The sequence below is a fragment of the Tachypleus tridentatus genome, chromosome 13 (genome assembly GCF_004210375.1).
Source record: "Tachypleus tridentatus isolate NWPU-2018 chromosome 13, ASM421037v1, whole genome shotgun sequence".
Classification (NCBI taxonomy): Eukaryota; Metazoa; Arthropoda; class Merostomata; order Xiphosura; family Limulidae; genus Tachypleus; species Tachypleus tridentatus.
In genome coordinates, this window is record NC_134837.1 from 124424788 (window position 1) to 124441043 (window position 16256).

The 16256-nt window shown below is 36.0% G+C and overlaps 1 protein-coding gene across 1 annotated transcript in view; it reads left to right on the top strand.

The window, feature by feature from the left end:
- The first annotated feature begins 753 nt into the window (after positions 1 to 753).
- The window catches only part of LOC143238850 (mutS protein homolog 5-like), a 105222-nt gene continuing 89719 nt past the window's right edge, over positions 754 to 16256 (top strand). Inside the window, exon 1 of the mRNA XM_076479430.1 lies at positions 754 to 951. The gene's annotated coding sequence lies outside the window, so the exon portion shown is untranslated. The remainder of the gene's footprint in view (positions 952 to 16256) is intronic.

Here is a 16256-nt window from a genome sequence, read left to right on the forward strand (position 1 = left end):
TGCCAGTTGGCTACTCTTATCGAATAATAGTATTTCATCTTATAAAACATCGATGGTCCTAAAGTGAATGGAGAATATTTGCGACAATGGAACGGAAACCTTGGACTCCCAAATTCCCATTGTGGTAAATTAGCTACTAAGCCTCGCCTGGTCCAAAGTAGCAAGAATATATATATATATATATAAAATTCTTGAAAATTTTTAAATATCTTAACTAAACTTTTTGCTTTATGCATGTTAAATACCATAATCTGTTTTGTTGTTTTTTATCAAATACTATGAGCACAAAACAAAGGCGTGGGTTTAATAGTTGCTTTATAAAATAATTTAAAAGTTGTTTGCCATATTGGTTCTTAACATGTTTCATATAACGTTTTGGGAACCTCACCACACATCATACAAGCCTTTATTAAAACTTGTTATTTTTAACACCAGACTTCTGCCTCTTGTTAACACCCACACACATTCGAAAGCTGTAGGGTTATCTTTTACAGCTTTCGACCATCTGGTTTATAACGATATCGCTCAACTCTGTTACTCACTTCGGTAATTAAGTCGTTAATGAGACAAACGACCTTGGAAAATCCTAAATTCTAGGTCGTAGCTAATGTCTTGAGCTTGAGTCACTTTCAAATGACTAAGTTAGGCTTAATGTCGTCATAGTGGAGATGATGCTAGTGTAAGTTTGATCACGGTTTTAGCTTTACTACATTCTTAGTATCCCAACAAACACGAAAGATCAAGATGTCTACAGACAAAAAATAAAATAAAATAAAAATGTCATTTTACTGATTCATCCATTTAGTATTTTCTCTGACTAATCCTCAAGTTTCTCATAACAAAAGTCACGCTTGCTGCTGTACATTACGTTATTTCTATGATTCTGTCGAACGGTTAAACAAGTCCTTGTGAATGACAGGTGTTTTGTTGTTGTCAGACATAAGTGCACAGGTAAGTTCTTTAGCACGTCCTTCTCACTTTCTAACGATTTCCTTTCCTCTTCTCGTTTTATTTGTTATTTCTTCACGAAAATAGCATGAAACTGAAAATGTGTTTTAAAATTGTCATTCATGCCAAAATTTGAATTAATATGATCAATTCCAGTATCAGATCCGTTTTCTCAAGACTGGTATGGGTATTGACACTAATTGAAGTACAGAACAACGTTTCGACCTTCTTTGGTTAGCCAACTTTGTTAACCTGAAGATGACCTAAGAAAATCAAAACGTTGTTCTGTACTTTATTTTAATTAAAGTTTTAATACCCACACCAGCCGTCGCTAATTTAACAGTGTAAGACTAGAGGGAAGGCAGCTAGTCATCACTACCCACCACCAACTCTTGGGCTACTCTTTTTACCAACGAATAATGGAATTAACCGTCACATTGTAACGTCTCCACGGTTGAAAAAACGAGCATGTTTGGTGTGACGGGGATTCGAACTCGCAACCCTCAGGTTGCGACTTGAGCGCTCTAACCACCTGGCGATGTTGGACCTTTAACATAAGAAACGTCTTGTAATAAACTTCAGTTACGCTAAACTTAAGAATAATTAATATTCCTTCACTTGACAAGTTCTTTAAAAAACGTGATCTGTTACGAACGGGCCCGGCGTGGCGAAGTGGGTTAAGGCGTTCGACTCGTAATCTGAGGGTCGCGGGTTCGAATCCCGGTCGCACCAAATATACTCGCCCTTTCAGCTGTGGGGATTTACAATGTTTCGGTCAATCCCACTATTCGTTAGTAAAAGAGTAGTCCTGGAGTTGGCGGTGGGTGGTGATGACTAGCTGCTTCCCTCTAGTCTTATACTGCAAAATTAGGGACGGCTAGCGCAGATAGCCCTCGAGTAGCTTTGCGCGAAATTCAAAACAAAAAAATTGTACTTGGCAAATACACGTTTATATGTATTTCTTTAGACACATTAAAATAGTTAAGTTCGACGTTTTCGTTATGTTAGCTTGTGATTCACGTAAGTATGTTAAAGTGGTTTGTTAAAATTATTATATTTATTTATTTTGATGTCTGTAGTACTTCTATAAAGTTGTGTTACTGAAGGGTCTCGTGTGTGTCGCGAAATTATTGCAATTATTAAGTAATTTTTATTTAGTAACTCAAATAAATCGTCAATTTAATATATATTTTTTTTAATTTCAAAATTGATTTATTTTTAAATAATAATATTTTCATATTTTCGTAAGTAAAAGTGATCAAATAAATAAATAATTTTGAATTTCTGATATTTTTGTTAATATTGTTTCACGCTCTTCGTTCAGACATCTATTTCATGAAGGTGGTTTTTTTGCTGGTTGTTAGAAAGAAGGATGTTTGTCGTGTTTTTATTAGCACTTATTATTATGTTTCTATAGACATTTTTTACAGTGTATAGTGTAGTAGTGCAAAGAATCCTAAAAAAAATCGCTATCGATCTCATATGAACCAAGTATCCCATATCAGATCTACCTATTAAGTAATTCATTCTATTATCTCAGTAGTTAGGCCTATCTCTCACTGTCGCTCGTTTCGTCCTTTCGCCAGGTAACTAACTTCGAACAAGTACAGGCCTACTGAAAATAGTGTTCTCTGTTATCAGAGGTAATATTTCAGTAATTATTTCATTAAAGTTAAAACAGATGTTGTTTAATGACATGGTCTAATATATGTACGGATTATGTCTTCGATATTGTTAAAAAGAATTATGGTTTGCATATTATTCAGTCGCTGTTAACTACAACACTGGCTATCATTCGGCTGCTGTGACTAGATTCATGGCTATCATCATTTGAACACTCTATTCATCACCATTATATCATTTGGTCATCGTGACTTCGACATTGGCTATCATTCGGTTACTGTAACTGGATTCATGGCTACCATAATTTGGACATTGTGACTGCAAGAATGGCTATCGTATCATACGATCACTGTGACTAGGGCATTGGCTATCATCCGGTCACTGTGACTATAGTATTAGTTTCCATTTGGTAACTAAGGGAATGATTAGGGTTACTATTCGATAATTTTGGTGACGGTTATGCAAAAATATTGTACTCACAAATATTTGTGTTGTTACTGTTTAACAGTTTTTTGTGAAGAGTTTAGTAAAATAACACTAGATATAATAGTACATATCCTGTTAATATTAACTTTAAAACCTGCATTATTGTGTATCAACTAGTTTGGTTATAATAGAACCTTTGATACGATTATAATCGTTCCATACAATCTGTTTATCCTTGTATGTATTGTGTGTTCGTATAAATACCGATACCACAAACAATTCTTTATTTGTTGGATATACTCTCTTTAAAGGGGATTTAATATACCTGGGTAATTGGCATATAAACTTTCAAACTGACACACATGTATGTGCTCGTGACACGTGCGATGTGAGCATGGTAACGTTCTTAAGTTGAAATCGTTCAACAGATAGCGGTTCTAAGACATTATGATTGACGAAACTAATGGCAAAGGTTGGTACACCTTCCCAACACGTTGTAAACGCACTCTTTCACGTTTAATTTACGTCACTGTTTGTAGGGATCATGTGCATTCGATGTTTTGGTTTGGTTGGAAACCGTTGTTAAGGCACAATCCATTTCAAACGTGGTTAGTATGTGAAACACACGCACACACACATATAAATATTCAATTTCTTACTTTCCTGTGTCAGTTTTTATGTACAGGATTCGTCCGTTATTATTTCACTCAACGGGTAAACTTACATTTCTTAGCATTTCCTGTTGGTTTATTTTGAAAGATTATTTTGTGTTCAACCAACTGTGTTTTCTTTATAAAGTTAAGAACTGAAATTCTAAGAATAATTGACCAAGTTGGGGGGAGGTTTCCAATTTTTCTCATTTCAGTTTTCTTTCTTGCCTAATTTCAACCTTGTTGGTATTTAGATGGGTGTTAGGAACGTGAAAAAGCGCCTTGTTTTACGAATGTTTTCCATAAAATATTCTTCACGCCTACTCCGTGATCTGCTGTTAGAGTTCGTTAATAATGGTTTTTTTTTTTTAAATCACCCCAACTCTTTGAATTTCATATCCTTCACGAATACTACTCTGCCCTATTCCTGCTAGTTAAAAGGGAGGATGAAGAATTGGAGACTGTGAAAAGCCTCTCAAACCTAGTACAATTAAATGTTAATTGTTAACAGTTTTGTTTAGATATTTATATCCTTCAAACTGTGTGAAACAACTGCAACCCTCTTTTCCTGATCCTCCCAGAAATATTTCCGTATTTTGAAAACCATCGACCAATCTGATGCCCAGTCAACATAACTTTCAGAATTTATAAGATATTGTTTGCCTTTTCTCTGGTTAGTATAGTACGGCCCAGCATGGCCAGGTGGTTAAGGCACTTGACTCCTAATCTAGGGATGGCGAGTTCTAATCCCTGTTACAACAAACATGTTCGCCTTTTCAGCCGTGGGGGCGTTATAATGTGAGGGTCAATCCCATTATTCATTGGTAAAAGAGTTGCCCAAGAGGTAGTGGTGGGTGATGATGACTAGCTGCCTTCCCTCTAGTCTTACACTGCTAAATTAGGGACGGCTATCGGTGATAGCCCTCGAGCAGCTTTGTGCGAAATTCAAAACAAACCAGTATAGTATAAAATTAGAAATAGTTATTATTAGACCCCAGAGATTCTGAAATGGCCATAAGTTGTCGTTCTAGTTAATATATCCCATAATATTCTACTCTTGTAAGTGAACTTTTACATTGCTGACGTAAGAACTCTCTTAGAACTTACCTGCAGTATTCAGATTAGAGGATTTGAAGATAATTACGTTTTGACATTCTGCACTAAACGTAATTATATGTATCATAACGTGGTGTGAAAGAAACTTCGGTGTGAAGTTTGTAATTACAGTGGAATTATACAAATAAATAAATAAGTATATATTAAAAATAAGTATGTTTGTTTAATTAAAAACGTTTGAGTAGAGTGTTGATGCACAGAAATTTCTAAACATGTACGTATTTTATTATCAACTGTGTAATAACTTCCTGTCCATGTCACATGCATTTTTCACGTGCTCGTAAGTTTATCTGTTCACGTGCTTTAACCCCGTGAGTAAATTCCCTCGTGTGTTAAAATAAACAACTTGACGTCTCAAACTGTTGATGAAATATGTGGAAAAAAGTTGTTAAAACACATTGGGTAATTTGTTTGTTTAAAATAACTCGAATGTGCTGGATAGATGCAAATATTAAGACGATGAACTTAATTGACTAGTTCTAAGAAGCACTGAAACTCAAGGAAAGATAAAAAAAAAACATTTTGAAACAACGCAACTACCTGATAACCAATCGCAAAATGACATTTCTGTGACATTATGAAATATGCTTGAGGTTGTTTGTCAAATTATCGACTTTATATATATATGTGAGTGTGTGTATGTGTGTTTTGTCATAGCAAGCCACATCTAGCTATCTCCTGTGTAATGTGTTGTTTTCTTTTTCCTCGATCAAACATTCAAAGAAAAACAAACAAACAAAAGACGACCAAACATGTAGTGAAATCACTAATTTTCATACTAGAAGCTTCTAACCAATGAAGTTCTGGATTCGCAATCAAGTTTGGTGCATAAATAATTTAGAAAAACGTGTTTACAAATCGATGGAGGACCGGACCTTGTCGGTAATTCTAGGGCTAGCAAGAGAAAAGGCAACAATAATATTACAACTAACTAACACATCTCAGTTTGGAATCAACAGTAGAAATAAGAGAATCTTTTTATGTTATCGTAATTTTCTTTCGTGAAGCGTGGAAAGAACGGCACGTTTTGTTTTTTTTTCACATTTGCTACTTTTGTGGATAGATTTGGCATTCTATCTTTGTTGGTTGCTGTTGTTAACATGTTTCATTTTGTTGAAATTTCTGCTAGTTTCAACAGATATTTACTTTTATAAAAACCTAACATAGTTGGATTAAGGGGAAAAAATCAAACCTGGCCAAGTGTAGAGACCCGGCTTGGCCAGGTGGTAAAGGCACTCGACTCGCAATCTGTAGGTCGCGGGTTTGAATCCTCGTCACACCAAGCATGCTCGCCATTTCAGCTGTGAGTACGTAATAAAGTTACAGTCAATCCCACTATTCGATGGTAAAAGAGTAGCCCAAGAGTTGGCGGTGGGTGGTGATGACTAGCTGCCTTCCCTCTAGTCTTACACTGCTAAATTAGGGACGGCTAGCGCATATAGCCCTCGTGTAGCTTTGCGCGAAATTTAAAACAAAACAAAGTGTAGAACAGCCTCATAGAGACTGTTTACTGAACTACGCACAGCAGCGTTTCTGAAAATGCGGGACTGTAGAGAAGTATTAGAGATGTCGTGGGAAATAAACAGTACTGTTAAGGTGCTTAATACCTTCAGAATCATTAGGTGGGCCTTCACTTAAGATTATGGGAAGGGGCTTGTGCTGAAAAAAAGAAAACAATAACTTACAGCATAAGACTAAAACAACGTCAAGACTTAGTCACACGTCACACCCAAGTTCTTTTATATGCAAAAACGGCTCGTTTGGGCTGAGAAAACACTTTACATAGAAGAGCGAACAACGTTTCGACCTTCTTCGGTCATCGTCAGGTTCACAAAGAAAGAGGTAACTGACCGGAAGCTGACCACATGTTTGAAAGGGGTTGTGTAACTGTGTGTCGAAATGTAGAGGGCGGTATTAGATGTTTGAATATATAATTTTATTTATTATATTAATATAGGTATAAAGGCGTTCCTTTATATTGGTTTATTTTGGGTTTAAGTTGTTGTATAAGTAAGGCTTCTTTAATTTTACGTTTGTTTATGTTTGTTTCTTTATTTAGTATTTGAGTGTTTTCTATGGTTATGTTGTGTTTATTTGACTTGCAGTGTTCGAAAACGTGTGAAGGTGACTTTTTATGTTCTTTGAATCTGGTTTCCATTTTTCTACTTGTTTCTCCAATATAGAAGTCGTGGCAGTTATCACATTGTATTTTATAAATAATGTTGGTGTGGTGTTTGTCAGTGTAGTTTTACATAGTATAGACCTCAGTTTTGTGCCGGGTTTTGAATAAATTTGGTATTAATTGGAATGTCATATTTTGTTACTAATTTTGCCAAATGTTGGTTATTTGTTTGCTGATGTCGGGAATATATGGTATACAGCAGTATATATGGTTTCGTGGTTTTTTGATTCGTGAGCTGTATTTACTTTAGTTGGTTGATTTTGCTTTCTGTCTAGGTGTGTGCGTATAATGTTTTCTACGGTTTGTGGAGGAAACTTATTGATGTTGGTGAAGTATTGTTTTATTTTGTCTAATTCATCGTTAATTTTATCTGGTGAGCATAGTTTTATGGCTGTGTTTATTTGGTTTCTTAGTATGTTGAGTTTTTGTTTTGTTTCATGTGCTGAGTCCCAAGGAATGTATAGTCCAGTATGGGTGATTTTTCGGTGGATTTCTGTTTGAAATTGTGTATCAGTTCTTGTAATTTTGAGGTTAAGAAATGATATTTGATTGCTTTCTTCCTGTTCACATGTGAAGTTGATGTTGGGATGTATAGAGTTAATGTGATTGAAAAAAATTAAGTATGTGTTCTGTAGATTTGAATCTCGCAACCGTGTCATCTACATATCTATACCAGTATAGTGGTGGATGTAATGCTGTGTTAATTGCTTGTGTTTCAACTTGTGTCATAAAAATATTGGCTAGAACTGGTGATACTGGGTTGCCCATGCTTAGGCCGTTTGTTTGTATATAGTTTTGGTTGTTGAACATGAAGTTTGTCTTTATCGTGGTGAATTTTTTGAGGGTTGCTAACTGGTTACTGGGAATTTCTATAGTTGGGTTAGGGTCTCGGATATAGAGTTCTAAGGCTATCTTGCAGGCTTCAGTGGTTGGAACTTCTGTAAAGAGGGATATAACATCGAAACTGGCCATTAAGGCTTTATGATTAAGTTGATTTAGATTAGACTTGAAATTAAAAGAGTCTTTGATAAATGAGCTGGCTGATGTTACATATTTGGAGAATGCCCATGCTATGTATTTACCAATTTTTAATTTCAAGTCTAATCTTGAAAGAAATTCCCAGTAACCAGTTAGCAACCCTCATAGAATTCACCACGATAAAGACAAACTTCATGTTCAACAACCAAAACTATATACAAACAAACGGCCTAAGCATGGGCAACCCAGTATCACCAGTTCTAGCCAATATTTTATGACACAAGTTGAAACACAAGCAATTAACACAGCATTACATCCACCACTATACTGGTATAGATATGTAGATGACACGGTTGTGGATTCAAATCTACAGAACACATACTTAATTTTTTCAATCACATTAACTCTATACATCCCAACATCAACTTCACATGTGAACAGGAAGAAAGCAATCAAATATCATTTCTTAACCTCAAAATTACAAGAACTGATACACAATTTCAAACAGAAATCCACCGAAAAATCACCCATACTGGACTATACATTCCTTGGGACTCAGCACATGAAACAAAACAAAAACTCAACATACTAAGAAACCAAATAAACACAGCCATAAAACTATGCTCACCAGATAAAATTAACGATGAATTAGACAAAATAAAACAATACTTCACCAACATCAATAAGTTTCCTCCACAAACCGTAGAAAACATTATACGCACACACCTAGACAGAAAGCAAAATCAACCAACTAAAGTAAATACAGCTCACGAATCAAAAAACCACGAAACCATATATACTGCTGTATACCATATATTCCCGACATCAGCAAACAAATAACCAACATTTGGCAAAAATTAGTAACAAAATATGACATTCCAATTAATACCAAATTTATTCAAAAACCCGGCACAAAACTGAGGTCTATACTATGTAAAACTACACTGACAAACACCACACCAACATTATTTATAAAATACAATGTGATAACTGCCACGACTTCTATATTGAGAAACAAGTGAAAATGGAAACCAGATTCAAAGAACATAAAAGTCACCTTCACACGTTTTCGAACACTGCAAGTCAAATAAACACAACATAACCATAGAAAACACTCAAATACTAAATAAAGAAACAAACATAAACAAACGTAAAATTAAAGAAGCCTTACTTATACAACAACTTAAACCCAAAATAAACCAATATAAAGGAACGCCTTTATACCTATATTAATATAATAAATAAAATTATATATTCAAACATCTAATACCGCCCTCTACATTTCGACACACAGTTACACAACCCCTTTCTAACATGTGGTCAGCTTCCGGTCAGTTACCTCTTTCTTTCTGAACCTGACGATGACCGAAGAAGGTCGAAACGTTGTTCGCTCTTCTATGTAAAGTGTTTTCTCAGCCCAAACGAGCCGTTTTTGCATATAAATTTCTCAACAAGTGGGTTTCTCGTCATCACTGACACCCAAGTTCTGTGGGTGTTATATTTTAAGTCGGTCGTGGTCTGGTGGTTAACAAGCTAGACTGTAAATCCTAAATCCAAGATTCCATGGTTTGCATCCCTATACCACGTAATTAAGTCTCGCACTTTGAGGCTTAAGTCCGTTACAAAAGTGTAAATCAAATTCCACTGTTTGATTAATGTAGCTCAAGAGTTGGCGGCGAGGGCTCTTCACTAGCTGCCTTATCTATAACCGATGAATACAAAATTAGAGGCCGCTAGCGTAAATAGGCCATCGTGTTTTTCTTCTTGCGAACGTCCATAACAAACAATTAAGTTGACTTTCCTTTAACGCCGACGTCATTTTCGGACGGTGCTTTGAAGAGATAGTATTTCTGTAAGGAAGGGACCTGTCATTGCTACTCGTGTTACGTTTTACAAACAATCTCAGAAAAAAAAAAGTCTATATGGTATAAATTTCCAAAACAGAACGTGTTCCTAGACAACAAGCAGAGATTTTATCAATATTTCAATAAATGTACAGGATGTCCCAAAATGCATATACATCAAAAAGAAAGTTGATAACATTTGTATGATTTGAGATGACAATAACATTCGAAACCAGATGTCTTCTAAAGGCTTATAAGTTTTATTTTATGTAATTAATAAACTTTGTTATGTACGACTTCCAATAAGTCTACGGATTTACAACGCTAAAATCAGGCTTTCGATCATCCTCGGTGGACACACACACATAATAACCGAACATTTTAATTTAAAGTGAGGTAGATGTTAAGTCTTGTTTGTTGTTTTCACAATAGATAGTTTCTACCGTAACAATTGTGTGTGGTATAACGATCTATCTGTGCAATGTATGTGAGAGAGGTGTAACAACGGCTGTGTGTGTATATATAGTGTAACACTATGTGAGAAGTGTAACAGCGTCCAAGTGTGTGTATGTCTTTAGTGCGTTAGGTATTATAATTTATTTCGGAAGTCTCCGATTCATTAAGTAGTGTACGTTACGTACGTATTAAGATTTTAAACAGCTGGAAATTTAAAGTGAGGTAGATGTTAATTAAATGTTAATATGAATCAAATTTGTATTCACCAAGATTGAAACACGTAGTTTTCTTTCTTAACATAAATATATTTTAATATACAAAATAACAAAAAATAGAATTTATAATGACGGTTAGTACAACTAGTTATTACAAATAAGTTTTTATACACAAAAAATTTACAAACTCACAAACAATATTCAGTCTTCTATCTAGTCTGGTACTGAATATTTTATCGACGGTCAAGGTCCACGACGAGCAAATTGATTTCATGTTGATACACCGATACACTTTACTTGACGGGAATGCTAGCTAGCTCTATTCTTCACGCGTGAGTGGGCCTGGCATGGCCAGATGGTTAAGGCACTCCACTCGTAATCTTAGGGTCGCGGGTTCGATCCCCGTCCCATCAATCATGCTCGCCTTTTTAGCCGTGGAGGTGTTATAATGTTACGGCCAATCCCACTATTCGTTGGTAAAAGAGTAGCCCAAGAGTTGGCGGTGGGTAGTAATGACTATCTGCCTTCCCTCTAGTCTAACACTGCAAAATTATGGGCGGTTAGCGCAGATAGCCCTCGTGTAGCTTTGTGCGAGATTCAAAACAAACAAACAAACACACGTGAGTTTTTGCGAGGACAATACTTAATGTCCTAATAGAAACACTATGGTGCGAAGTTAATTCAGTGAAATTGAACGGTTCGTATTGCTTCAAATCTATAAACTTCTTGGTCAAATATCTGTGGTTTTCCGATTAGTAAGTGTTGATCATAATTATAGCTTCTGAGGTTTATAGTTTACTGACTGTAGCGACCAAACAATATTTTATTACTGTCTCTTGGAACATCGGTTTATATACTTTAAGGCAAGATTCTCGAATTCGTGATGACGAAAAACCCACTCGAATTAAAAATGTATCTTTAGCCGTATTGTTGATTCTTACTCTCAAGAACCTTCTACACATTTAGAGAACAGGCTGGACTTGTGCAATACACATCCAACATTATGGATCACATGCATCAAACTGAAACAAATGTAGGTATTAAAATAGATCCCTTGGTTTGTTATGGTAGACTTTTTGTTTTTAAAAAGCTCCAAGGTTATAAGTCCAAACTCTTAGAAACTATTCAGTAGTTTTAATTTTACTCGAAAACAGGGTCGGTTTATAAATAATAAGGATAAACAGTGTAAGTTATAACAATAATAATTAACTTCAATAGAACTTACTGGTTTTCAGAGGATATTTTGTTTTGAATTTTGTTGTTATTTCGCATAACAAAAACGTTATTCAACCTTTTTGGTATGTTCATTTTGAGACACTGTAGTAAACCTAGTTCGACAACTGCGTTCGTAAATATACGTCAGTTTGTTTGATTTTGAATTTCGTACAAAGCTACTCGAGGGCTGTCTGTGCTAGCCGTCCCTAATTTAGTAGTGTAAGACTAGAGGGAAGGCAGCTAGTCATCACCACCCACCGCCAACTCTTGGGCTATTCTTTTACCAACGAATAGTGGGATTGACCATAACATTATAACGCCCCCACGGCTGAAAGGTCGAGCATGTGTGGCGCGACGGGGATGCGAACCCGTGACCCTCAGATTACTGGTCGCACGACTTAACACGCTTGTCCTTGCCGGGCCTCACATACGTCCGGTATACGTTTGGTTTGAACAAGTATGTATGCCTATGTGGGAATGACTTCAAGGATAAGGGTTACAATCGTTATAATACGTTTTCATCTATTTATTATTTTATTACTTTTCCCAAACTCGTTTGTATCTGATGTGTCATTATACTATTGTTGTCAGGACTACGTAAAAATGATAATAATTTTTAAAATAATTAAAAACCGGAATTTCATATCGCGTCCTGATTGTATTGTTAAAAATTCATACACCTTCTTTGTCAAGATCTTTGCTAAACGTTACTGACACACGTGACAAAAACCACCGACAATAAATACACGAAAAATAAAAACCTTCTGAGAATGTAGTTAGGGTATTTGTTATTTTAATAGCGCCAGGTATCTTAATAAGTACATCCGGTTCTTGGGGCAAAGGAACAAGGAATTTTGTACACTTTTGTTTCCTTTAGAGTTTAGAATAAATCAGCGTTGTAACCAAATTTCTATATATTTAGTTAATTAAAAAGAAATTAATTTTCCACCACCAGGTGGTATAAACTTTTCACTGAAAAAAACAAACAAGATGGAATTTAGTTTTTAACCTCTGAGAGAATTAGTGTGGGGAATTTGTGAGAATCTAACGATGTTCCAAGTGTTCTGAATATTCGTTTTTGTTCGATTTATTTCCGAATTTTCTCCCCACCTCCCGCTAGTACAGAATTTCGATTCCCCTCGGTGGGCTCAGCAGATAGCCCGATGTGGCTTTGTTATCGTTCTCTCTCTCTTTATGTGTTTGGGTATGTAAATTTGTATACCCAAAAGGGTCAGATACAATAGACCTCTTCCTTCTTCCTTTACATTGTTTGAGTGGACTTATCAATATATTTAAAGTTAATACAGCGGGCCAGAGTGATAAGCATAACTCAAACTCAGGCCCTTTTCAGGGCAATGTCCATGTATATTGTTTTCTTTTTTTTTTAAGTAAGTAAAAGAACGTAGGTGGCCTGTTTTATTTTAGCACTGTGTTTTTAATTTTATTATTATTTTGTTATATTTTAAAGTTGTTATTTATTTATTTGTTTTATTCTTTTTTTTTAACTTGATTTAATGTATAAGTTTATCGGGGAGAGGTGTTTAGAACTCTCTTCATCATATATGCAATACCTGTCTAGTTCGCATAATGGCTCGTTTTTTCTCCAGGTTTATCAAAATATTTTATTGTACTATGTAGAAGTCTATCTAGTATTGTTTGTGTATTTGAGTATTTGTGAATGAACTTCATCGAAAAGCAACGGGTACCATATGGCTTTGCTGTAAGAAAACACAAACACATTTCCGAATTTCGCGCCAAGCCTCACGAGAGCTGTGTGTACATTGCCATAGATAATTTCAAATTGATAGGTCAGAGAGAAGGTAATCAGCAGCACCTCACCGCCAACTCTTGGGCTACTTTTGTTTGACTGACAAATGGAAATTAACTGTTCATTCCTATAACGTATTCGCGTCCCCAAAATGTAGCGCGCATTTTTACGCAACAGGCCACGAACCACGAATACTCAAGCTCGTTGCATGAACTAATTTTTTATTATTTTTTTAACACTTACGTTTTGATAGAACTAACTAAATAATAGTGAAATAGATGAGTCTTCAAATTTTCATTTAACATGACGAACGAACGTAGAAGCATTTGTACTTTTTTTCAAAACTCGTTTCTAGGTGTCTCATATTGGCAACAAATAATACACTGTACAGTCTGTTTAACACCAGTTAGCAGATGAGATTTCTTGAAAGTGACCCGTGACTCAGTCACCACAGGGTTCGACTACGCTATGAAATTTTGTAAGGGAAAAGAACAATACAGGAACTAGCGTCGTTGAAAATGAGACATGCGCGAAAAAGTGAACTGTATGGATAACTAACAAGCAGTACAATCTACAACAGTGTGTGTGAGTGAGAGAGAGGGGGGACATTTGAAAGTGACCCTGTTTGGACTTGTTTCGAGTACACACATACACACTACATGATAAAAATTCTATATTTACAAAATCGTAATATTAACACAGGTTGTCGGGTCTTGTTGAAACAAGTAATACTGTTTATTTATCATTTATTTTTTTACGACTTGTAAACGATTTTTTAATTAACCTTAACTAAAAACGTTTCATATACGCTATTTATGTAGTAAAAACAATAAACCTTTTTGTCAGTCAGTAAGTAAACTTTGAACCGTATGATAAAGCGATGTTTTATTATATCAGTTATTATTGCATCCATCCACGCTTCTGGGCCCGGAATGGCCAGGTGGTTAAGGCACTCGACTCGTAATCTGAGGGTCGCGGGTTCGAATCCCCATCACACCAAACATGATCGCCCTTTCAGTCCTGGGTGTTACAATGTGACGGTCAATCCCATAGATAACTATTCGTTAGTAAAAGAGTAGCCCAAGAGTTGGCGGTGGGTGGTGATGACTAACTACCTTCCCTCTAGTCTTACACTGCTAAATTAGGGACGGTTAGCGCAGATAGCCCTCGTGTAGCTTTGCACGAAATTAAAAACAAACTCGTCTACTGTTGTTTCTTTGGTGCACAAAGAGAAAACAACAGTTGTAACAGTTCAACCAAGCTAACAATAAACGGTTAATTTTCATTGTCTATTATTTTATCGATGCACAAAAAAAGAAAGCAACAACTATAATATCTCAACTCGATATGTTTTCCATTACATTTTAGGAGAAAATTAGAAATTGTCACACTTTTAGCCCTCACTTTACTACAGTAACCATTACTAACACAAACATCTTGTAACTGTAATTTTAACTGAAATGAAGAAAATAATAATACAAGAAACGTTAGTTCAAAATACTGCTTGTAAGTACCCGATATAAGATGTTGCTTTCAAGTGTTTAGGCACGAGCCGGGATTAAATCCATTTTTCTTATTAGGTTCTGGATGACACGAGATACGTATCTTTTAGGCGAGACATTCCTTATAATTAGGTTTCAACCGAAACTCTGTCCATTTACGCACTTTGCTGCACTGTTAGGAGACAGCACAGAGACCAAAACGATGTGCACTCACACAAACTATAACTTTATTTGGAGAGCTCAGTACATACAGCGAAACGTTTTCCACTCACACACACTATCACTATTTGTAAACCTCAATACACACGCCGAAACGTTGTACACTCACATATTGTTAGCAGACAGAACAGAGACTGAAACGTTATCCACTCACACACATTATCACTCTGTTAGACCTCAGCATAGAGGCCGAAACATTATTTACTCTCACACCTACCACTCTGTTTGTAGGCCTCACAATAGAGATCGAAACGTCTTTCATTCGTAAACTCCAGGGGATAGAGTCTGTAAACACTTCAATAATGAAACAGAAGTCCGCTTACAAACCATCAACATGTTGTTAGTTTTTATATACTTAATGTTTAGTTTTTCTTTCTTATAACATCTGACACACAGATGAATGAACATCATTTAGTACATTAATAAATTACATTATCACCTTGGTTCAAGACATTTCTCGAGTCAGGTAAACTAAGAAAACAATAGAAACGCTAGAAACGTCAGCAGGAAGAAAATGTGTGTGTGTGTTCTGAAATCAGCGATCAGATATCTTAAGGAACTGCACAAGTCATGACACACTTAGAAACACGAGTCAAGAAAATGGTACTTTTCTACTAAGGTTATTGTGTTACATTTCAGTGTGGCAGTAGTTTCTACATTGAAGGAGTTTAGAAAATGACTGCATAAATATGCCGGATACTAGCGTCGAATTCAAGAGGGGAGATTTTTTCGTACGTAGATTAGAGTAGGATAGTGGTGAGAAATGGTATTGCCTAGATGTGCAAATGGCCCCTTGTCATCTCTTGAAAATGATCGTTTGTTTTGGAATTTCGCACAAAGCTACTCGAGGACTATCTGTGCTAGCCGTCCCTAATTTAGGAGTGTAAGACTAGAGGGAAGGCAGCTAGTCATCACCACCCACCGCCAACTGTTGGGCTACTCTTTTACCAACGAATAGTGGGATTGACCGTCACATTACAACGCCCCCACGGCTGAAAGGGCAAGCATGTTTGGCGCGACCGGGATGCGAACCCGCGACCCTCAGATTATGAGTCGCACGCCTTAACACACTTGGCCATGCCGGGCCCTTGAAAATGAAAATGCTGAGCAAACT